The 25,676-nt window shown below is 47.5% G+C and overlaps 1 pseudogene; it reads right to left on the bottom strand.

The window, feature by feature from the left end:
* Positions 1–274: 274 nt before the first annotated feature.
* Positions 275–25,674, bottom strand: LOC139372375 (fibronectin-like; annotated as a pseudogene).
* Between the last annotated feature and the right edge of the window lie 2 nt (positions 25,675–25,676).

Raw genomic sequence — 25,676 nt, 5'->3', positions numbered from 1 at the left:
GTCCAGGGGTATGAATACATTCTGAAGGAATAAGTCCAGGGGTATGAATACATTCTGAAGGAATAAGTCCAGGGGTATGAATACATTCTGAAGGAATACGTCCAGGGGTATGAATACATTCTGAAGGAATAAGTCCAGGGGTATGAATACATTCTGAAGGAATAAGTCCAGGGGTATGAATACATTCTGAAGGAATACGTCCAGGGGTATGAATACATTCTGAAGGCACTGCAGGGATTCAGACAAAGCCCACACAAAAACAACTGATCTCTAGTTTATACTGACAGATGAGGATTTATTTTATTATGTTACGTAGATTTACACTGGTGCATCAATCTATGTATAAACAGTTATTCAAGAAACAAAGGCAATTCATGAGGTTCTTTTCAACTTTATCAAAACAAGGGAATCTCCATCAAACTTTGGCACCTTTTAGTACAAAAATAAAACCAGAACAAAGTCGACACCCCAGGTCTCACATTCACACAACAATGCTGTGATTAAAGGGATAAATAAAATGCATTGAAGAGTTTCAAAATGACAACAACTCAGTGTCAATCACACAGGCAGTGCTACCCCTGTCTACACAGAGGCTACAGAAAAAGCTAAATGATTTCAAACACTTGTCGACATGGCAACTACACCAACATTCTCTCAAAACAGTGCTTTTGATTTCAGACGGATTTAGATTTTATAGAAGTAAAAAAAAATAATAATAAATGATTAGGACAAACGGTAATACTGGACAGGTAGTCTTGGAAATGTATAATTTGTAAAAGACAAGCACATCTGAACTGTTAAGAAGCACTTCAAACACATACCTTCAGGGACAGGGGAAGATTTTAATCTCTTTAAGGCACGAACACAAGGAATGTTCCTTTTGACCTCTTAACTGTCTCAAAGGGAAATGACAACAGACAACTTAACCAACATCCTGAAAGTGTGCAGGGGGTTCTCTTAAGACAAGGAAGGCATGGACCTACAGTATGTAGGTGTGTTAGATATGGTTAAGGGAAATGACAACAGACAACTTAACCAACATCCTGAAAGTGTGCAGGGGGTTCTCTTAAGACAAGGAAGGCATGGACCTACAGTATGTAGGTGTGTTAGATATGGTTAAGGGAAATGACAACAGACAACTTAACCAACATCCTGAAAGTGTGCAGGGGGTTCTCTTAAGACAAGGAAGGCATGGACCTACAGTATGTAGGTGTGTTAGATATGGTTAAGGGAAATGACAACAGACAACTTAACCAACATCCTGAAAGTGTGCAGGGGGATCTCTTAAGACTAGGAAGGCATGGACCTACAGTATGTAGGTGTGTTAGATATGGTTAAGCTGATCAGTAAGGCATCGATGTGTTAGTTAGGTCTGTCTCTGACTGGACAGGGCGACCTCCTCTTCAAGGAGACTTGACAGACCATGGGTAAGGAAGAGGAGATGTATCTTTTACTCCAGGGGATTCTGGGGGATGTGTCCTTCTGCCAGTGCGTCTGCCAGTAGTTCAGGTCGAAGGCATTCGATGGGGCACTGGATGTTCTGCAGAAGGAGACAGACAGACAAGAGGTCAGTATGGGTCAAACCTCAGCATGGGGATTTCAAGTTCTAATCCAACACATTTTCTCAGTTGTCTTTTGAGAGCGTAGTCTATGACTCACCACTTTGCGTAGTGTGTTGGTGGGGTCCCTGTATCGGACGGGCTGCAGCAGACTAGAGTCCACCTCAGCACCTGGTCTACGACAATTCTCACAACGCCAGCCCTGAGAGGAGGACAAGCATTACATTTACACACGTTGGTCATTCAGCAGGTGCTTGTCCAAGTTGCATTCAACTAAGGTCGGTAAGACAAGCATAGCCATTGGCAGTAAAAGTGACCTGTTGTCCTCCGTAGCAGGTGCAGGTACAGATGGCTCCCAGGTATTCTTTCTGCCACTGGTTACCAATCTGGTACATCTTCCCATCGTCATAGCAGGTGGACTCATCTGTAAACACACACGCAGGAGAGGGAATCACACACACAGGCAGACATGGAGGAGGACACACAGGCAGACATGGAGGAGTCACACAGGCAGACATTGATGAGGTCACACAGGCAGACATTGATGAGGTCAAACAGGCAGACATTGATGAGGTCACACAGGCAGACATTGATGAGGTCACACCGGCAGACATTGATGAGGTCACACCGGCAGACATTGATGAGGTCACACCGGCAGACATTGATGAGGTCACACCGGCAGACATTGATGAGGTCACACAGGCAGACATTGATGAGGTCACACCGGCAGACATTGATGAGGTCACACAGGCAGACATTGATGAGGTCACACAGGCAGACATTGGAACTGTATTGTGTTGTATTCTGACATGCTGCCAGAGAAGTTCTGTGTTCTTCCTTTAATATCCAAACAAGTGCAGGTGGTGACTGATGTTAAAGTGCTACTTACGTGGTTCACACTTGAACTCTCCCTTCCCGTTGCCCAGGCAGGTGCAGCTCATCATGGGGCCCTTCTCCTCCTGACGCTCCCATTTCTCCCCGATACGGTAGTTGTTACCTCCATCATGACACCACTCTGTTGATGGACAGGGAGCACGAGAGAGGGGGGAGATATAGAGAACAAAAAAAAGGTCAGACCTGTTGCATAACATCCGACACCGTCTCCCAGCCCCTAGATCGGATTGGTGTAACCAATATGGCAACTATTACACCCAGCCAGTCAGGTGGCAAGGGATCAATAAAGTTTCTTAAATTGCATTGATGAGGTAGTTAAATACTCACTAGAGGAGTCACATCGGAAGTGTCCACTGCCTAGTCCCAGACACCTGCACCACAGCTTGAAGCCCGTCTCAGACATGCGCTCCCACTCGGTCCCAACGTCATGGTAGGTCGCTGTGAAGGTGTCGTAGCACGAGTCCTTATCTGTGCCGGTGGAACCCTCTGTCACTACAGGCGGAAGAGAGGGGGTTCATTTCACCACAGAATCACAGGCTAAGCTGTGTAAGTAAACGCCTATCTAAAAACTTTCTGAACTATATTATCTGACCATTTATTTTTATTTTTTGTTATTTTTTATTTTTTGAAACAGCATGACTCAAAACAACATCAGGATTCACTCATACCATCTATTCTATAGGTTAAATGTCAGTACTGATCCTAGATCAGTTGTCATAGTCACTGCTGGTTCCTTACGGGTGTTGCCGGCGGTGACAATCTCCTCCAGGATCTTGTGTTTGAGTGCCCCCTTCAGGGCCTCTACGATAACGTTGTAGGAGGCTCCGCTGGTCAGGCCGATCAGAGTGGCACTGGTGGAGGTACCAGGCAGACGCATCTGAGACAGGAGGGAGAGAGAGGAGAGGGAAGGAGAGAGAGGGAGAGGAGATGGAGGGAGAGGGAGGGAGGGAGAGAGAGAGATGGAAGGAGAGAGAGAGAGAGATAAAAGGAGAGAGAGAGAGAGATGGAAGGATAGAGAGATTGGGAGAGATGAATGGGAATGAGAGGTGTAGACCGTCATTATAAATAAGAATTTGTTCTTAACTGACTTGGCTAGTTAAATAAAGATTACACTTTAAAAAAGTGTCTCTTAGATGTGTCTTTATATGTGTGTGTGTGTGTGCCGTAACCTCTCACCTGGAACATCTTCTCGTTGACGTGTGTCAGAGGGTTGCAGGACACCAGGTACTCTGAACTCTGCTTGTAAGGCTTCCAGGCGATGGTGGTCTGGGTCTGGGCCTCCTGAGGGATTCCTGTGTCCTTCTCTGGAAAACCAAAGGGAGAGCCACCAGGCACGTTCACGCTCACTACCGGCACCCTGCGCCCCTCCGCATCCGGAAGGGGCACAAACACCAGGGGTGTCTGGCCATTCCCATAGGGTGTCTGGCCGTTCCCATAGGGTGTCTGGGGGTTCTGGTTGTTGTACTCAGTGTACTCCACGTTCTGGCCCTGGCCCCCCAGGGTGTCTAGGCCGTTGTTACCTACTACTGTTGGGACACGGCTCTCCTTTTCTTCAGGCACGTCCAGGTGGTCGTAGCCTCCGGGGCGGTTGGGGAGTGGCAGTGTAAGCAGGGATTCACGTTCTGGCCGGGAGAGAGGGGTTAGGAAGCAAGCGAGTTAGGGAGGGAGTAGGGAGTTAGAGGAGCTGCAGTAGCATGACGCCGCCAGCAGGGGGTGGCAGTAAGTCCGCATACTAGAGCCACTACTGTACTGCAAAGCACTGCACTTGAAGTAGAAGTTGCCCCTAAGCACAGATCTAAGATCAGATTACCCTACCCCCGTTTTAGTTTTAACCATTAAGGGGAGTGGGAAAATATCTGACCCTGTATCAGTGGTTTGGACAAATATCTACTCCAAAGCCTGCCACTGCCGTCAATACCTTTTGAATCGCTTGTTTATTCAAAACGTATTCAAAGTGAGTGAGCAGTATTATTGTTTTAAAAGACACAGCTGTTTGTAACAGATGCTGGCACGACTACAAACCAAATCTAACATCTCGGTCTATGAGTTTCTAGGCTGTTCTTACAATATTCTACTGCAGCTAAGCACATATGCAGGCTTCCCAAACCTTTCTTTGTAACATCACCATTCAGGTACAAAAAAAATCTGTTTTTGGGCCATGTGTGTATGTAGACATATGTGTAAAGTGTGTATGTGCTGTACTCACGAGTCCTGGCCGTGCCCACCAATGGGGTGCTTCTCTGGACATTCTGAAGAGCGATGATCTTGATGATGTACTCGGTACCTGGTCTCAAACCTGAAAACATCCAACAACATCAAGCATCAAACTCTGCTGGAGGAAATCTGATGTCGATTTGAGTCAATTCAGGTGTTTTCCATAAACTGGACGTGTTGAGAGGCTTGAGCTTTCAGAGGGTGAAGAGGAAGGGGTGGAGTTTATGAGGGCAGGGTAACTTGAGAGAGAGAGAGAGAGAGAGAGCGAGAGAGAGCAGAGTTTGACGTTTACCAGAGATGGTGGCGTAGTTCTGGCCAGCGTGGGGGCGGGGGGTAAGCTCACGGGGCTGCGCCCTGCCTGCCTCCTCGTAGGTGATGTAATATCCTGTGATGCGCGTGGCGGGGGGTTCCCAGCTGAAGGAGATGGAGTTGGGGGTCAGGGAGGTGAACTGGAGGTTGGTGGGAGAATGGACCGCTGGTTTGGCTGTGGTGGCCGTGAGGGTGAAGGGGGCGCTGCGTGCATCGCCGTTGATGGTGTAGATGTGGATAGTGTAGGAGGTGCCTGGCTCCAGACCTGAAGGACATCAAACACAACACACTGTCAGTCAGTCAAGAGCCCACTCTGTACTGTACATGGGTTATGTAGTTTACTATAATGATGATAGTTTAGGTGAAAGTGAGGATGGATAATGTAGTTGAATGTAGATGGGGCGATAATAGGTAATGTAATTCATTTATAGATGAGAGTGGTGAAAGTTGTGTGATGTAGTCTACTGTAGATGAGAGTGGTAATGGGTGGGTAATGTAGTTGACGGTAGATGAGAGTGGTGATAGCTGGGTAATGTAGTCTACTGTACAGTACCAGTGATGGTGTAGGTGCGCTGCTCTCCGGGGATTGTCTTCTTGATGGCGGGGCGGCTGCCGCCGAGGGGCTGAGCTTCGATGAGGTACCCGGTGATGGTCTCAACCTTAGCACGCCAGGTCAGCGTGATGGCCGAGTCCTTCACGTCAGAGATACGCACACGCCGAGGAGGACTGATGTCTGGGAGAGAGAGAGGAAGGGAGAGGGTGAGTTTACAGTGAGTAAACCAGTGGCCAGTAGAGTTAAAACTCTGTGAAAGCTGCTTACTGTCCAGCGTGGTGACCTCTCCCTCCAGGGGCCGGCTGGTCACAGAGTTCTTCAGGGCGTAAACGTGCACTGTGTACAGAGTGGCCACCTACACAGGAAGCACATGTTGACAGACACATAAATACAGTGACAATACATGACCTGAATATAGACTGTTTAACAGACACCTTTATCTAGAACACAGTTATGACATACATTCAGAATGCTGTAGTCTGTTATTTACCATGAGTCCTGGGACCACGGCGCGCGTGGTGTCTGGGGCGATGGTCATCTCCTTGGTGGGTCCATTGTTGTTCTTGGGGTTGACAACCACACGGTACCCAGACAGCCCGGAGCTGGGGGAGCGCCACGAGACAATGAAGGAGGTGTCACCAACCTCAGAGATGTCCAGATTGGTGGGAGCAGGGATAGCTGGGGGCAGAGATGGACATGTAAGTATTTGCGTGTGTGTGTGCGTGTCTGTATGTGTGTGTGTCTGATATCTCCTACCTGTGGCCTGTGTGCCCACCAGTGGGGTGCTGGGGGTGCGTCCGTGCAGAGCGATGACCTTAACAGTGTACTCTGTGCCGGGGCGGAGATTCCTCAGTACCACGGTATCGTCTGTCCCTCTGGGCGCCGGGCGCAGCTCTCTCTCGCCCTCCTCAGGGCTGGAGTACAGCACGCGGTATGATGTCACTGTGCCGTCCGGACTGTCCCATGTGATCCTCAGGGAGGTGGAGTCCACCTCAGAGAAGGACAGGGCCTTGGGACGGTCCATTGCTGCAAGGAAACGGGGGGGGATGAAGGCCAGAAAGAAGGGAACATCAGAATAACATACATTTGAACATTTCGTTCCTTTGTTATCATGACAGATCAATGTTTTAAACTCTTTTACAATCCGAATGCATGCATACACGCATGTACACACACACACACACACACACGCACCTGTGATGGCGTTCTCTACCAGAGGTGTGGAAGGTTCTCCATCGGTTCCCAGAGCGGTCACACTCAGAACGTACTCCACCGTGGGCATCAAGCCAGTAAACGTAATCTCGGTCTGATCTAGATCCAAGGCAAGAGAAAGAGAGAGAGAGAGGTTTAGCACAGGAGTATAGCTGTAGAACAACAGAGGCTAAAGCTCCTTTTTATCAATGTCTCACAACACAGTCACAAAATGGCTGCCGTACATATGATCACAGACGGGCAGAGGGCAGTGGAGAGAGCAGGGGCAGGTCTTACCAGGGGCCACCACCTCAGAGAAAGAGGGGCCCTGTCCATTCTTGGGGACGCTGGTGACCCTGTAGCCCTTGATGGGGCCCTGGGCTGCGGACCAGCGCACTGTGATGGTGTTGTCCTTCACATCTGTCACGTCCATGTTGGTGGGGCCCTCCACGTCTACGGAGAAAGGAAGAGGGAGGGAGAGAGGGGGGAGGGAGTGAAAGAGGGAGATATGGGAGGAAGATACAAATACATTACAAATGATCTACACATGAATCTAAAACTGTTTTCTTCCTCTGATCATTCCTCACTACTGGTAGATCAAGGCATCATTTCCAGATAACCAAATACATATGAAATCTGAAATTGTAATAATGGACACTAGATGGCGACACCAGATCAGAGCCTGTCCTGTCCCAGACATGAACATGTCTATAATGTAGTTGATCACGTGTAATTAATATGAGCATGACACTTAACCCAAACTGCTCCTGTAAGTCTCTCTGGATAATTGTGTCTGCTAAATGACCAACATGTTGATGTAATGAAGGTGCATTAAACCATCAGCTCCGTACCAGTCTTGTGACTGATGTAGATGGGTGTGCTGGAGGCCGGGCTGTCCCCTCTCCCTGTCACAGCGTAGACGGTGATGGTGTAGTCTGTCCCTGGGTTCAGGTTAGAGATGGTGGCCTCGGACTGGGAGCCGGGGACAGTGAACTCCTTAGCAGGGCTTTCTCCACCTGTCTCTCCGTGGGTGATCCTGTAGTACCTCACGGTGACAGAGGGGGCGTCCCAGCGGATGGTGATGCTGGTGGGGCTGGTTGAGGTCACTTCCAGGTCGGTGGGGGCGTCAGAGACTAGTGGAGAGAGGAGATCAGGAAATAAGACTAGACAGATTAGGAAGAACAAAGAGAAGGGAGGATGAAGAGGAGGGGGGAGAGAGACAGACAGAGCGAGCGAGACAGACAGACAGAGAGACAGACAGACCGACAGAGAGCGAGAGAGAGAGACAGAGAGAGAGACAGAGCGAGACAGAGAGAGACAGAGCGAGACAGAAAGAGACAGACCGACAGAGAGCGAGCGAGACAGACAGAGACAGACCGACAGAGAGTGAGAGAGAGTAAGAGAGAGAGAGAGTGAGTAAGAAAGACAGACAGACAGAGAGCGAGTGACAGACAGACAGAGACAGACAGAGAGTGAGAGAGAGTAAGAGAGAGAGTGAGTGAGAAAGACAGACAGACAGAGAGCGAGTGACAGACAGACAGAGACAGACAGAGAGTGAGAGAGAGTGAGTGAGAAAGACAGACAGACAGAGAGCGAGTGACAGACAGACAGAGCGAGAGACTGAAAGCATAGAACGATAACAGAAAAAGACAGAGACATGAGGCTGTATCACAACCGGCTGTGATTGGGAGTCCGATAGGGCGGCGCACAACTCACTCAGCATTGTCTGGGTTAGGGTTTGGCCGGGGTAGGCCGTCATTGTAAATACGATTTTTTTCTTAACTGACTTGCCTAGTTAAATAAAGGTTAATTCAAAAATGAAACCAGTCAATACTACTCACTAGTAGCCTGAGTGCCAGTGAGAGGCAGACTCTCCTGGTTCCCGCTGACAGCGTAGACCTCAACATTGTACTCTGTCTCGGGAGCCAGGCCAGTCAGGGTGAAGTGGCTCCTGGTCGGGGGCAGTCTCTCGTCCTTGGCCCTGCCTCCGCTGGTCATCTGGTAATGGATACGGTAGCCGGTGATCACGGCGCCGGGGGCCAGCCAGTGGATGGTGAAGGAGTTGGTCAGGACGTCAGCAAAGTCCAGGCCAGTGGGAGAGTCCAGGGCTACGGAGGAGAAGAGAGACACACAGCCATGATCCATGATACACACGCTGTAGGCATACATATCACTTACTACATCCTGTAGGCATACATATCACATCATGTATGCATACATATCACTTACTACATCCTGTAGGCATACATATCACTTACTACATCCTGTAGGCATACATATCACATCCTGTATGCATACATATCACTTACTACATCCTGTATGCTTACACATCACTGACTACATCCTGTAGGCATACATATCACTTACTACATCCTGTAGGCATACATATCACTGACTACATCCTGTAGGCATACATATCACTGACTACATCCTGTAGGCATACATATCACTTACTACATCCTGTAGGCATACATATCACTTACTACATCCTGTAGGCATACATATCACATCCTGTATGCATACATATCACTTACTACATCCTGTAGGCATACATATCACTTACTACATCCTGTAGGCATACACATCACTGACTACATCCTGTAGGCATACATATCACATCCTGTATGCATACACATCACTGACTACATCCTGTATGCATACATATCACTTACTACATCCTGTAGGCATACATATCACTTACTACATCCTGTAGGCATACATATCACATCCTGTATGCATACATATCACTTACTACATCCTGTAGGCATACATATCACTTACTACATCCTGTAGGCATACACATCACTGACTACATCCTGTAGGCATACATATCACATCCTGTATGCATACACATCACTGACTACATCCTGTAGGCATACATATCACTTACTACATCCTGTAGGCATACACATCACTGACTACATCCTGTAGGCATACATATCACATCCTGTATGCATACACATCACTGACTACATCCTGTAGGCATACATATCACTGACTACATCCTGTAGGCATACACATCACTGACTACATCCTGTATGCATACACATCACTGACTACATCCTGTAGGCATACATATCACTTACTACATCCTGTAGGCATACATATCACATCTTGTATGCATACATATCACTTACTACATCCTGTAGGCATACATATCACTGACTACATCCTGTATGCATACACATCACTGACTACATCCTGTAGACATACACATCACTGACTACATCCTGTAGGAATACATATCACTTACTACATCCTGTAGGCATACATATCACTTACTACATCCTGTAGGCATACATATCACTGACTACATCCTGTAGACATACACATCACTGACTACATCCTGTAGACATACACATCACTGACTACATCCTGTAGACATACACATCACTGACTACATCCTGTAGGCATACACATCACTGACTACATCCTGTAGGCATACATATCACTGACTACATCCTGTAGACATACATATCACTGACTACATCCTGTAGACATACACATCACTGACTACATCCTGTAGGCATACACATCACTGACTACATCCTGTAGGCATACATATCACTGACTACATCCTGTATGCATACATATCACTGACTACATCCTGTATGCATACATATCACTGACTACATCCTGTAGACATACACATCACTGACTACATCCTGTATGCATACACATCACTGACTACATCCTGTATGCATACATATCACTGACTACATCCTGTATGCATACATATCACTGACTACATCCTGTAGACATACATATCACTTACTACATCCTGTAGGCATACATATCACTGACTACATCCTGTAGACATACATATAATTTACTACATCCTGTAGACATACATATCACTGACTACATCCTGTAGACATACACATCACTGACTACATCCTGTAGACATACATATCACTGACTACATCCTGTAGACATACACATCACTGACTACATCCTGTATGCATACATATCACTTACTACATCCTGTTGGCATACATATCACTGACTACATCCTGTATGCATACACATCACTGACTACATCCTGTAGACATACATATAATTTACTACATCCTGTAGACATACATATCACTGACTACATCCTGTAGACATACACATCACTGACTACATCCTGTAGACATACATATAATTTACTACATCCTGTAGACATACATATAATTTACTACATCCTGTAGACATACACATCACTGACTACATCCTGTAGACATACATATCACTGACTACATCCTGTAGGCATACATATCACTGACTACATCCTGTAGACATACATATAATTTACTATTTGTGCAAAAATACATGTGCGTTTATCTCTCTTTTGAAGACATTTAGCCTGACAAACTGTCCTGTGTCTGTCCATACTCACTTGTTCTCTGAGTGCCAGTGACTGGTGCGCTTTCTCTCTCCTCGTAAACACACACCACGCTCACCCTGTACTCTGTGTTGGGCAGCAGGTCTGGAGGAGAGATGGACAGGAAAACACTTGTTAGTTACCTCATAGTTAGTCCGACGCCACAACACTGCATGAACCAGTGAGGTGTATGACACAATACATACAATGGTAATAATACTGTTATATTTAGTTCAGGGGTAGGTCATAGGTCATGATGATGTCACTCACTCTGCAGCAGGAAGGTGTTGGTGGCTCCGCCCACGTTGAGCTCCTTGACATCGTCGTCGTTGCTGCTGGGGTGGAAGCGGATGACGAAGCGTGTGATGTCACTGGGCGTGGGGACGTTGGGGACGGTCCAGCTGACCCTCATGTGATCGGGGCCCACCCCTCCAAAGTTCAGGTTGGTGGGGGCGGGGACGGCTGGGGTGGGAGAGGGGAGATAATTAGGATACTAACTAGGAAATGATGTGGTAACAATAGATACCTTTAACGAATTTAACTTGATTGCTTCTATTCCCAAGAAGACCAAAATTAAAGTATTTGATAATGATTCATTATTTTATGACAATTTTAACATGCAATGACCAGGTTTCTACCATCTGACCAGGTAATGACCAGGTTATTACCATCTGACCAGGTAATGACCAGGTTATTACCATCTGACCAGGTAATTACCAGGTTATTACCATCTGACCAGGCAATGACCAGGTTATTACCATCTGACCAGGCAATGACCAGGTTATTACCATCTGACCATGTAATGACCAGGTTATTACCATCTGACCATGTAATGACCAGGTTATTACCATCTGACCAGGTAATGACCAGGTTATTACCACCTGACCACTTAATGACCAGGTTATTACCACCTGACCAGGTAATGACCAGGTTATTACCACCTGACCAGGTAATGACCAGATTATTACCATCTGACCAGGTAATGACCAGGTTATTACCATCTGACCAGGTAATGACCAGGTTATTACCATCTGACCAGGTAATGACCAGGTTATTACCATCTGACCAGGTAATGACCAGGTTATTACCATCTGACCAGGTAATGACCAGGTTATTACCATCTGACCACGTAATGACCAGGTTATTACCATCTGACCACGTAATGACCAGGTTATTACCATCTGACCATGTAATGACCAGGTTATTACCATCTGACCAGGTAATGACCAGGTTATTACCATCTGACCATGTAATGCATAGCTGACTGTAAAGTAAAGCATAACCAATAGGTATTTACAATGAGAAGTAATATAAGAGCATGCCAAGGAGAGGGGAGCTCCACACAGTTACCTCCAGGCCTTCTGTGGCATGTCCAGATGGGACAAGTCAACCAGACAAGAGAGGACACACTAGAGAGCATGGCACGTATGAAAGAAAAACCTGGACGCAATCAACAATGACATTACTGCTACGATCAGAGAATATATCTACAACATGGTGAGTATGTAAGGTGAGTATGTAAGGTTTGTGAGGCAGTATATTCAGTATTTAGCCTCTCTCATAGCCCACCCACCCACCCTGTCTAACGACCACCTCCCCTTGTAAAGTTGAAGGTTCAAATCACCAGTCTGGGTTTGCGTTCTGCGTGTGGCCGGCTCGCTCTCCCCTTCCTCCGTTATCGTAGTGACACTGATGTCATAATCCACACCGGGCTCCAGCCCGCGCACCGTATAATGGCCCGTCGACGAGTCCACCGTATCCATGATGATGGGCAAACTCTCGCCCGACGCCATAACCGTTACCCGGTAACTGGTGATGGCGGTGACGTTTACCAGGGCGGTCCAGCGCAGGCCCACAGTGGTGTCGGTGACGTCGACAAAGTCCAGGTCGTTTAGCTTGGGCACGTCTGAGTGCAGAGCGAGGCGCAGGCAGAATAAGACATACAGACACAGAAACCATAGCAGACAGACAGAATCAAAGCAGATGAATGAACGTTCCTGGTGATGCATAGCCATACACAGTGGGACAGACAGCACAACACCCTGTAGCAGAACAACAGTAGCCATGCTGGTAAGAGTTAGATTATCAGACCCATAAATTACGTTGACTAGATCAATGACAGGAAAGGATGCTCATGGGTTTTCAGAGAAATAGTTTTTCAACCGGCATATTCAACTGATATCCTCAATGAATTAAGAGCTCTACCTTCTCCATGCATATCTTACAAACAAACAGCCATGGAACATAATCACAGTTCAGCCAATGACCATGTTAGCCTGGACAGTGTGCAATTGAGGCATCACAACGGACAAAAGACAAACATGTACTGCAATGGTAATTCAGAATGAACAACTGGGGATTTGTACTGAAATTAAGAGTGATTTTTAGGAATTATCCTTCAGTGAAAAGTGCTTTCAGCGTGATCAGCCGTGACAGTGTGTTTTGCTGGCAGGGAGATTGCGTACTTCAGAGAGAAGCCAGACTGGGAGGGGGAAGTTGGGCCTGTCCAGGTACCGGAGTGTGAGGTGGGAATACATCGGAGTTGGGAACGGTGAATATAAGAAGGGGTGGCAGAAGTATCCAATCGTACTTCAACCTTTCCTGGCCACGGATTGAGAAGGAAAGCTATCCAATAAACTCACACACACACACACACACACACACACAGAGGTGTGCAACACACCATAGTGAACACACACACACATTCAAACACTCCCCTTAAAATCAACCAATAGCGAAGACAAAACCATTGAATGTGTGTATCTGTGTGTGTGTTTATGTGTTGAATCTGTGTTTAATGTGTTGTATCCCTGTGTGTGTGTGTGTGTGTGTGTGTGTGTGTGTGTGTGTGTTTGTGTTGAATCTGTGTGTGTGTGTGTGTGTGTGTGTGTTTGTGTTTAATCTGTGTCTGTGTTTATGTGTTGAATCTGTGTGTGTGTTTATATCTTTGTGTGTCTTTCTATCTGTCGGAGCAACAGAACCACCAGCTCCACAGCAAACAGACACTACCTGATCCAGAATCAGTCTAACCCTTCAACACAGCACAGCTCAACCTCAGCCCATGCTCAGGTCCACTGATCTGAAATCAGCTGTGTGTAGCTGGGTGAGACAGCCACTCCTACCTTGGGTGACAGTGGTGGACACAGGGACACTCTCCAGGTTGTCTTTGACAGTGTAGACAGAGACGTTGTACTCCACTCCTGGACTCAGGTTCTCCAGGATTAACTGGTTCTGGACCGGCTGAACTAACTCCTCCAGGGAGGTTCCTCGCTGCCCATTGGTCGGGGTGCATGTCACTCTGTAGCCTGTGATGTCTGTAATAATAATAATAATAATAATAATAATAATAATAATAATAATAATAATAATAATAATAACAACAACAACAACAACAATACAAATAACAATAATCATCCCAATAACAATAATAACAACAATACAATTATAGTTTGGTGGGTGCTTGTATTTCATATATGTACAAGTACGAATTATACGCATGTGTGAATTGGAAATGTGTTTTTTGCATATCCCATCTCCCCCTGAGACAACCTCAGAGAGTGGGGTCACGGCCAGGGTCTGTTGGGGGAGGGGACAGGAGGGCAGAGGAGACAGGGAAGTGAGCAGCGGAGTTAACCAACTTAGATCTGCCAGGATTTCATGGACGTACTTGTAACCATTCAAAAGAGAGAGAGAGACAGAGACACCGACAGAGAGAAGCCTTGTTCCTGCTGGCACAACGTTCTGAGGAAAGACAAGGTCCAGACAGAGTGATCCAGAGCCACAGTGAGCCTGTCCTGGATCCTGGGCCTTGGGCAGTGTGTCTGTGGCGTGGGCTGTAGGAGGGAGCAGAGTCAATATTTACCTGGCGTGTTGGCGCCGCCCCACAGGACAGTCAGCTCACCCGTATCCACGTTGGACTGCGTACTGAGGTCAGTGGGGGGAGACAGTTCTGGAGGGGAAGAAACATCACTTAAGTCTATACGTGGTAAAAGAACACCCTGTGGCACATTTAAAAAAACGACAGACTACCTTACATGGTTTAAGTAAACTGACTGCAGAAACCTAAAACAACTCATTACTCCCTAACTGTACAAAATCTATATAGATTAGTTTTTTACCCCAAAATGCCTGCAGCAACAACACGTCTTCCTTGGAAAAAAGTCATTCTGACCTCAATAAAATAAATTGTTGACCGGAGTCTCTCTCTCTTTCTTGGTTACTTACGAGTGACAACTTTTTTAGTGATGGGGTTGCCACGGTCACGTCCGTTGATAATGGGCTGTACACTGTAAGTGTACTCAGTCCCAGGGGTCAGGCCTGACACAAAGATACTTCCTGAGTCAGAGGTCACATCCCTGGGTGACTCTCCTCCCTGACTGGGCCTCACAGACAGCCTGAAGCTGAACCTGCTGACAGGGGTCCAGGAGATGATGATGGAGGTGTCGGTCACATCAGTGGTGAAGCGAGGGGCATTACCCATCTTTGGGGCTGAGGGGAGGAGAGAGAGAGCGAGAGAGAGGGGGAGTGAGAGACAGCAAAAGAGGGAGAGAGAGAAAGAGAAAGAAAGAGTGACAGAAAAAAAGAGAGAGATGGGGGAGGTAGAGAGAGAGAGGGTGGGTGGAGGAGAGACAGAGGGGGGTGGTGGAGGAGAGAGACAGAGGGGGGGGGGGGAGAGAGACAGGGGGGTGGTGGAGAGAGACAGAGGGGGGGGAAGAGAGAGAGGGGGGTGGAGAGACAGAGGGGGGTGGAGGAGAGAGACAGAGGGGGGTGGAGAGAGAGAGACAGAGGGGGGGGTGGAGAGAGACAGAGGGGTGGGTGGAGAGAGACAGAGGGGGGGGGGGGTGGAGAGAGACAGAGGGGGGGGGGTGGAGAGAGACAGAGGGGGGTGGAGAGAGACAGAGGGGGGGGGTGGAGAGAGACAGAGGGGGGGGGTGGAGAGAGACAGAGGGGGGTGGAGAGAGACAGAGGGGGGTGGAGAGAATATAACATTAGTGTCTTTCCTTTTTCTGCTTCATAATTCAAATAAACTCAAATCTGGAGTTGAATTAATCAATACCATTTAAACACCTTGCCACAAGCTCAGCAGAACAGAAGACGACAGTACTCAACAGAAGACGACAGTACTCAACAGAAGACGACAGTACTCAACAGAAGACTACAGCACTCTAAAGAAGACTACAGCACTCTAAAGAAGACTACAGCACTCTAAAGAAGACTACAGCACTCAACAGAAGACTACAGCACTCAACAGAAGACTACAGCACTCAACAGAAGACTACAGTACTCAACAGAAGACTACGGTACTCACAGGTGGTGAAGATGCCATTGACTTCCTCACTCAACACGTTGTCCTGCTCAGAGTGCAGTTTGACGGTGTAGTCTGTGTCGGGGCGGAGGCCTCGCAGAGGGAACTGGGTCTGACCGCCGGGGATTCTCTTCTGGGTTGGGCTGGAGCCCTCCACGCTCAGGAACAGACGGTAGCCGCTGATGCTAGCCCTGGGAGCCTCCCAGATCACTATCACACTGTCCTCGCCGATGTCAGTGAAACGCAGGTTGGTGGGGGCGTCGGGCTCTGACAGGGGTAACACACGTAGGGGTACAACCACAGTATATCTATGAGAATCTCAGTCTATCTGCAGGTTTGAAATGGACGACACTGCAGTCGGACTGCTCAGCATCACTGATCTACCAAACCTTCTCACATAGAGCAACGACTTAGAACGCGATGCACCTCGACTTACTCAAACGGATCCCCTCAACACGCTGTTAGTGTCTGCACATGTATACTCACTGGTGGCTCTCTCTCCCGTCAGCGGCTCGCTCTCCACTCCTCCGTTGATGGCGTAGATGTTGAAGCGGTACAGGGTTCCGGGCTGCAGGTGGGTGATCTCTGCGTACGTGTTGGCCGTCATGGGCAGCTGCAGGGGCCTCTGGGGCGTGTCACCGGGGGTAACGGGGGCGAAGGTCACGCGGTAACCCGACACCTCGCTGGGAGGGCCGGTCCAGGTGATGATGATTTTCACGTCAGACACCTCGTAGAACTGAAGGTCGGTCGGGGAGCGGACTTCCTCTGTGGACAGGAAGTAGGAAGTGGTCCGTGAGTTGACTGAGGTCATCTTGTGTGTTGATGGCCTATTGCCTTGTGTTGCGGTGCAAGAAAGAAGGAGTCAGATGAAGTTGAAACTATACGCTGATCTAAGGTCAGTGTTGGATTGTAATGTGAAACATACTTCTACTTTACCAGCTGAGAGGAAGTTGAAAAGACAATGCCAGACAGGAAATTGAAAATGGAGAAACTCTGCTGTCAAGATGAGAAGGATTTAGAGCTGAAGGGAGGATAAGACATCAACAAGAATGACCCAGATAGCGAGTGTGTGTGTTGTTTTTTTATTTGTGTGTCTGTGCGCGTGCATGTGTGTGAGTCTGTATCTTTCTCATGTGAAAGTACTTATATCAGTGAGGGAGGTGAGAGAACCAGTCTGACAGGCCCAGTCCAGAACCAAACAGAGGAGAAACCCTACCCCAGGTTCCATCTGGCCCTACATGGCTAGCCCAGAGCCCTAGGCTCCTCCAAGCTCACACTACCAACTGTCACTCACAGCAGGGACTGATTCCACCCGAGAGAGAGAGAGAGAGACAGAAGCACTCCCCTAGAAGGTACAATGAAATGGCTCCATGGCTTCAAACTATAATTTTACTGCCTGGGGCCAACACTCTCAGAAGAAAAGATGCGATCTAGAACCTAAAAGGGTTCTTCGGCTGTCCCCATAGGAGAACCCTTTGAATAGGAATGTAGCTGTATAGGAAATGATTGATTCTAATGTTGGAAGGGTGATAAAGTGCATGCCAAAATCAACTCAAAGTCAGTTCAAACCAAGTCTGAGGTAGAAATGACTGCAAGCCAATTCAACTGGAGGACATTGGTCAATGGCCTATGCTCCTTATAGGAGCCATGGGCTGAAGTCAAGTAAGTCAAGTCTGATGTTGTGTTATGGTTAGAGTGTGTGTAGGGTTAGGGTCATGTTTGGTTATGTTGTTCTGTATGCTGTCCAGTTCTCTACCTGGTGCTGGCTCTCCGGCCGTGTTGACCTGGATGAAGATGGGCTCGCTCTCCTGGTTCTCCTCCACAGCGTAAATGCTGATGTTGTAGAGCAGGCCAGGTCGAAGGTCAACCAGGGTCACGGATGTCTCAGTGTCTGGGAGGATGAGCTCGGTGCTGCTGCCCTCTACTGACGGGGTGAAGACCAAACGGTAGCCTGTGATGGGGGCCTGGGGCTTGGACCAGCTGATGGAGATAGAGGTTTCTCCCACCTGGTTGATCTGATGTTCAGCAGGGGCATCAGGAGCTGAGGGGGGATAAGGAGCACTGGATTTTTATTTATTTATCTTTTATTTCACCTTTATTTAACCAGGTAGGCCAGTTGAGAACACCTTTATTTAACCAGGTAGGCCAGTTGAGAACACCTTTATTTAACCAGGTAGGCCAGTTGAGAACACCTTTATTTAACCAGGTAGGCCAGTTGAGAACACCTTTATTTAACCAGGTAGGCCAGTTGAGAACACCTTTATTTAACCAGGTAGGCCAGTTGAGAACACCTTTATTTAACCAGGTAGGCCAGTTGAGAACACCTTTATTTAACCAGGTAGGCCAGTTGAGAACACCTTTATTTAACCAGGTAGGCCAGTTGAGAACACCTTTATTTAACCAGGTAGGCCAGTTGAGAACACCTTTATTTAACCAGGTAGGCCAGTTGAGAACAAGTTCTCATTTACAATTGCGACCTGGCCAAGATAAAGCAAAGCAGTTCGACACATACAACAACACAGAGTTACACATGGAGTAAAACAAACATACAGTCAATAATACAGTAGAAACATAAGTCTATATACGAAGGCAAAAAAAGGCCATGATGGCGAAGTAAATACAATATAGCAAGTAAAACACTGGAATGGTAGATTTGCAGTGGAAGAATGTGCAGTAGAAATAAAAAATAATTAGATTAGAGAAGAGAAGAGGTCAATGTATTCCTGTCAGAGAGTGAATTATGATGATGAAGGGTGAGGGTGATGAAAGGTGAGGGTTATGAAGGGTGAGGGTGATGAAAGGTGAGGGTTATGAAGGGTAAAGGGGATGAAAGGTGAGGGTTATGAAAGGTGAGGGTTTTGAAGGGTGAGGGTGATGAAAAGTGAGGGTTATGAAGGGTAAAGGGGATGAAAGGTGAGGGTTATGAAGGGTGAGGGTGATGAAAGGTGAGGGTTATGAAGGGTAAAGGGGATGAAAGGTGAGGGTTATGAAAGGTGAGGGTGATGAAAGGTGAGGGTGATGAAGGGTGAGGGTGATGAAGGGTGAGGGTGATGAAAGGTGAGGGTTATGAAGGGTAAAGGGGATGAAAGGTGAGGGTTATGAAAGGTGAGGGTTTTGAAGGGTGAGGGTGATGAAAGGTGAGGGTTATGAAGGGTGAGGGTTATGAAGGGTAAAGGGGATGAAAGGTGAGGGTTATGAAAGGTGAGGGTGATGAAAGGTGAGGGTGATGAAAGGTGAGGGTGATGAAAGGTGAGGGTGATGAAGGGTGAGGGTGATGAAAGGTGAGGGTTATGAAAGGTGAGGGTGAAGGGTGAGGGGATGAAAGGTGAGGGTTAAAGGGTGAGGGTTATGAAGGGCGAGGGTGATGAAAGGTGAGGGTGATGAAAGGTGAGGGTGATGAAGGGTGAGGGTGATGAATGGTGAGGGTTATGAAGGGTAAAGGGGATGAAAGGTGAGGGTGATGGTGATGAAAGGTGAGGGTTATGAAGGGTGAGGGTGATGAAAAGGGTGATGGTGATGAAAGGTGAGGGTTATGAAGGGTGAGGGTGATGAAGGGTGAGGGTGATGAAAGGTGAGGGTGATGAAAGGTGAGGGTGATGAAGGGTGAGGGTTATGAAGGGTGAGGGTTATGAAGGTTAAGGGGATGAAGAGTAACGGTGATGAAGGGTGAGGGTTATGAAGGTTAAGGGGATGAAGAGTAACAGTGATGAAGGGTGAGGGTTATGAAGGGTGAGGGTTATGAAGGGTAAAAGGGAAGAAAGGTGAGGGTTATGAAAGGTGAGGATGATGAAAGGTGAGGGTTATGAAGGGTGAGGGTGATGAAAGGTGAGGGTGATGAAGGGTGATGGTGATGAAAGGTGAGGGTTATGAAGGGTAAAGGGGATGAAAGGTGAGGGTTATGAAGGGTGAGGGTGATGAAGGGTGAGGGTGATGAAAGGTGAGGGTGATGAAAGGTGAGGGTGATGAAAGGTGAGGGTGATGAAGGGTAAAGGGGATGAAGAGTAACGGTGATGAAGGGTGAGGGTTATGAAGGTTAAGGGGATGAAGAGTAACAGTGATGAAGGGTAAAAGGGATGAAGAGTAACGGTGATGAAGGGTGAGGGTTATGAAGGTTAAGGGGATGAAGAGTAACGGTGATGAAGGGTGAGGGTTATGAAGGTTAAGGGGATGAAGAGTAACGGTGATGAAGGGTGAGGGTTATGAAGGGTAAAAGGGATGAAGAGTAACAGTGATGAAGGGTGAGGGTTATGAAGGGTGAGGGTTATGAAGGGTAAAAGGGATAAAGAGTAACTGTGATGAAGGGTGTGTGAAAGCTGGTATAATACCTGTGGTCTGAGAGGTGGTGAGGATGAGGGTGGGTTCTCCCTGAGGGGAAACCTCATACACGTTGACGTTGTATCTACGGCCAGGCAGGAGGTCACTGATGCTCACAGAGGTGGTGGTACGGGGCAGGTCTGATGGACAGAGACAATCAATCAATCAATTAAAACATCAATCAACCAATCAGGCTAGTAACCAATTAACACATTAACCAATCAACCAACTAACCAATAAAATAATGGTCTATACTGCAGGAGTAAGACTGGAATAAACTGGAAAACTCTTCTGGATGGTCTATGCTGCAGGAGTAAGACTGGAATAAACTGGAAAACTCTTCTGGATGGTCTATACTGCAGGAGTAAGACTGGAATAAACTGGAAAACTCTTCTGGATGGTCTATGCTGCAGGAGTAAGACTGGAATAAACTGGAAAACTCTTCTGGATGGTCTAGGCTGCAGGAGTGAGACCGGAATAAACTGGAAAACTCTTCTGGATGGTCTATGCTGCAGGAGTAAGACTGGAATAAACTGGAAAACTCTTCTGGATGGTCTATACTGCAGGAGTAAGACTGGAATATTCTGGAACTGGGAAACTATTCTGGATGGTCTATGCTGCAGGAGTAAGACCGGAATAAACTGGAAAACTCTTCTGGATGGTCTATACTGCAGGAGTAAGACCGGAATAAACTGGAAAACTCTTCTGGATGGTCTATGCTGCAGGAGTAAGACTGGAATAAACTGGAAAACTCTTCTGGATGGTCTATGCTGCAGGAGTTAGTCCAGTAAATGTTGGAGCTACTCACCCAGGACCTGCGGTTTGGCTCCGTCCTCACTCAGCTCATACTCCACTCTGAAGCCTGACACGGTGTCGGAGGCTGACACCCAGGAGATGATGAAGCTACTGGACGTGATCTCTGTCACCGACTCAGACGTGTCCACCACAGGAGGAGGCTGGGTCGTCTCACCCTCAGAGGTCACCCCAACTGGACAAGGGGGGGATAACACATTAATAAGACTTCATTAAGATTTGTAGGAGAGAAAAAGAGACAGGCTTGTGAAAGTGTAGCTATATAGAGGAACCAAAGAGACGGACACAGTGGAATCAACGGTCGGTGTAACAGTAATACACCCAAAACACACCCAGTTGGGAGACTTACGGGAGCCGTAGGTGGTGGTGAAGTCAAAGCGGGTGACCTCGCGGCGTCCATAGCGCAGGATGCTGATCAGCTGACCCTCATAGGTAATACCTGGCCGCAGACCAGCGATGGTGTACGAGTTCAGGTTACCTGGGATGGTGGCCTCTCTCCAGGGGGCGCGGGTGTTTTTCTACCAGGGGTCAAAGGGCAGAGAACAGAAGGGAGAGGTCAGGGAGTGAACTTCAAAGATAGCAAGGGTCAAAGTGCTGAATACATCATGGTGATACGAACCCATTTCTATCTGACGTACTGTATATATATATACACACACATTACTTCAGATACAAATGGGTACAAATATATATATATATATATTTAACCTACAGTGTCAGGACTATGAATGAATGAGATGATATGGAATGAAAAACGGTGGGCAACATTTACAGTCTGCACTACTAAGACTCATTCCAACACTCTCTCCAAGCCCAGCCTATGGCCAATGTGGTCACTGGCATTGACTCTCTGGCACCCTGTCTCTTTGCCCCTCCCTGCTTCTGGGGACATTCAACTTGGCTTGGGACGATCGGAAAACTACAGATTCTTCACAACGAGAGAGAGCGAGAGCGAAAGAGAGAAAGAGAGAAAGAGAGAAAGAGAGAAAGAGAGAAGGAATAGAGGACCCCCATCCAAAACATACAAACCACTACCACTTAGCAGGAAATATGTTTGAATGGAATAAGGGGTAACAGCTTGGCAGATCAGGGCCTCTTCAGAGAGAGTGTGAGATGAGAGGAAACTGGATTTTTCCTTTAGGAGAGAAACACACAGCATTTGTACTGTAGCTGGATGTTGAGGGTGGTTTGTGACCGTCCGATATCATTTGGATCTATGTGTATGTGAGTGTGTGTTTTTCAGGCGAGTTCAAGAACCCCCCCACAACCTTGTTTTTCTGTGCTCAAAACCTGTCCTCTTCTTCAGAGTTGACACACAGACAACTAAATGTTGCAACCTCCTGTTTGGGCACTGGTTTACTCATTACTTTTCAGCAACACTTTCAGGAATGGAATAGGAACATCCACTTCAAGTGATTCAGGATTTTTTTTAAAGAACGTCATGTGAAAAACAGTACCTGGAATAACTTGTTTCCACTTTGGATATCGGATAATTAAAAACAGGTATACTTCAAGAGAGTATGTTCAACTCTTGTGGTACTGCTTCCTATGAGACAGTCAGTCCACCTCTAGTGGCATAGGGCTTCAAGGGCTATCGAGTGGTGCAGCGGTCTAAGGCACTGCCTCGCAGTGCTAGAGGCGTCATGACAGACTCAGGTTTGATCCTGGGCTGTATCACAACTGGTCGGGATCGGGAGTCCCATAGGGCGGTGCACACTTGGCCGAGCGCTGTGAAGGGGTAGGCCGTCACTGTAAATAAGACTTTATTCTTAACTGATTTGCCTGGTTAAATAAAATAGTGTGGCTGCACTACCACCAATGACCAGTGTCTAGGATGAGCAGTAGAGAGCCACTTACCACTCTCCACTTGAGGATATACTGGGTGATGTGTGAGGAGGCTGGGGCGTTCCACTGGATGGGGTGGGAGTCAGGCTGCTTCCCTGCCTCTGTGATAATCACCTGGACTGGGCGGTGGCCACCTGGGGAGAGAGGAGGAGGAGGAGGAAGAAGAGAGAGTATATTTTATTAGAAGTCTGTAGTCTACGATCAAGCCAAATGTCACAGACAAGATGGTACTGAACAAATGCTACGTATTCTCCTTGAACAACTTTATATTAAGGTTCTGTAAATAAACACACAATTGTTAAAAGTCACATTCGCTTTTCAGTGTCAATTGGTTCACTGTTCACACCAGACAGACCTGGTGTGACCAAAAAAGGTCCTAGACTAACTTGTCAGTACAGTGGCTTGGATGGAAACTAGTCCGAACCAGAAGTCGCTCCACTCTCTGGTCTCAACTATGACACCCACTGGGCCTGTAAATCACTAGGTGTCTTCAGTGTCTGAAATCGCACCAGGGCAATATGTCCACCCCCACTCACTCACATTCACTCACACACACCATACATACAAACACCTCCCTGTCACAGATGAGCAACTCGCAGCAACAGCAAGGAGTCATTTGACCTGCACTCTTAAGGTCCCTGGCCTGCACCAAACATAACTCTAAACAATCAAAACATACATTTATTCCTCTGTATCTGTAACAGGCCACATGGGAAAACTAGGGCAGGATAACAGGGTGCAGGATTCAGAACTTAGACTGGGGTCAAAGTGTTTCAGAACACTGCATCAAAGTGGCCAGTTGGTAACTCCTGGTTGGTGTGGTCTGAACACAGCTCAGCTGAGCTTTTCTGATTGACACCGTCACCTATAGAGCACTGGCTCAGTGCAGGACGAGCCAGTGCTGTGAGGGGCCTCTTAGGAGGTGGAGTTGGGACTGTTTCACCCAAAGCGTGTTACCACCCAGTGGATTGAGAGAGAGACAGGAAGTGTGCGCAGGTAATTAAGTCCCCCAACCTCTCGGCCCTCCCTGCCCAGCTGGGTAGAACAACAATACTCAGCCTCTCAGTAGGGGAGAGCCAACAAAGACCTCCGAAACTACAAAGACCCACAGAGGGAGGGGGGGCGAGAAAGGTGGACGGGCGCACCCCTCTCCATTTGCTCCACATCAACGTTTAGCAGTCCCCTCCCCCCTCCCTGCAGAGGTGGTGAAGGGGTGACACATCGCCCCCTCGTTTAATTTGAAAGGGCCTTTCGATAGAGGGGGGATGGAGGGTATTTAAAGGAGGGAGTGAATGGGAGAGTTAAAAAGAAGAGCTAACAACGATTAACTCCCAGCAGGTGTCCCAAGCGTAAAGAGAAGGGGGTGGGCATAGACGGCGAGGGAGGGGTAATGTCAACACCCCATTGAAGACAGCCCTGACCTGGGTTATCTGCCCAGAGGACACACTCAGACAGTTCCACTTATGCTTCACTGGTCACACTTCTGTTAGCCAATCAGACTTCTCTCCTTACCTGGGAAGGTCTGCTGTGGCTCGCAGCTCATCTCACCAATACCGTTGCCATAGCAATAGCAGCGGTAGAGGACTTGGTGGATGGTTTTGTCCCAGGTCTCTCCAATCTGATAGAACGCCCTGCTCTCAGGCTCCTGGCACTGGTCTGGAGGGAGAGAGAGAGGAGAGAGATAAACTCTCATATCTACTGGGTGAACTACCTCAGTGTGCCATCACAGCAGCAATAATTGTGACCTGTCCCCACAATAAAGGTCAACCAGTGAAGAACAAACACCATTGTAAATACAACCCATATTTATGTTTATTTATTTTCCCTTTTGTACTTGAACTATTTTCACATAATATGACAGTTGTAATGTCTTTATTCCTTTGTAACTTTTGTGAGTGTAATGTTTACTGTACATGTATTATCTATTTCACTTGCTTTAGCAATGTAAACATATGTTTCCCAGGCCAATAAAGCCCTTACATTTAAATTAAATGGAGAGAGGAGGGGAGAGAGAGACAGAGAGAGGGAGAGAGAGAGGAGGGGAGAGAGACAGAGAGAGAGAGGAGGGGAAGGAAAGTGATTCAAATTCCTGCTGCCAAAGATCTCTTTAGAATTTCAGCCTCCTCTTGGATAGAACGGGCCAGAGGTGTGATAAGGCTTTATTGAAGCTCTGAAGAGAAACCAGAGAAACTCACCGATGGCATCGCACTTAGCGCCCGCGTCCCTGTCCATAGCAGGTGCAATTCATCATGTAGCCCTGGTCATGGAGCTTGGTGAAGGTCTGGCTCACCTCATAGGTCAGCCCATCCACAA

Source organism: Oncorhynchus clarkii, chromosome 18 (genome assembly GCF_045791955.1).
Source record: "Oncorhynchus clarkii lewisi isolate Uvic-CL-2024 chromosome 18, UVic_Ocla_1.0, whole genome shotgun sequence".
NCBI lineage: Eukaryota > Metazoa > Chordata > Actinopteri > Salmoniformes > Salmonidae > Oncorhynchus > Oncorhynchus clarkii.
The sequence above is the reverse complement of the archived record's forward strand: the minus strand, read 5'-3'. Positions and strand labels throughout refer to the sequence as shown.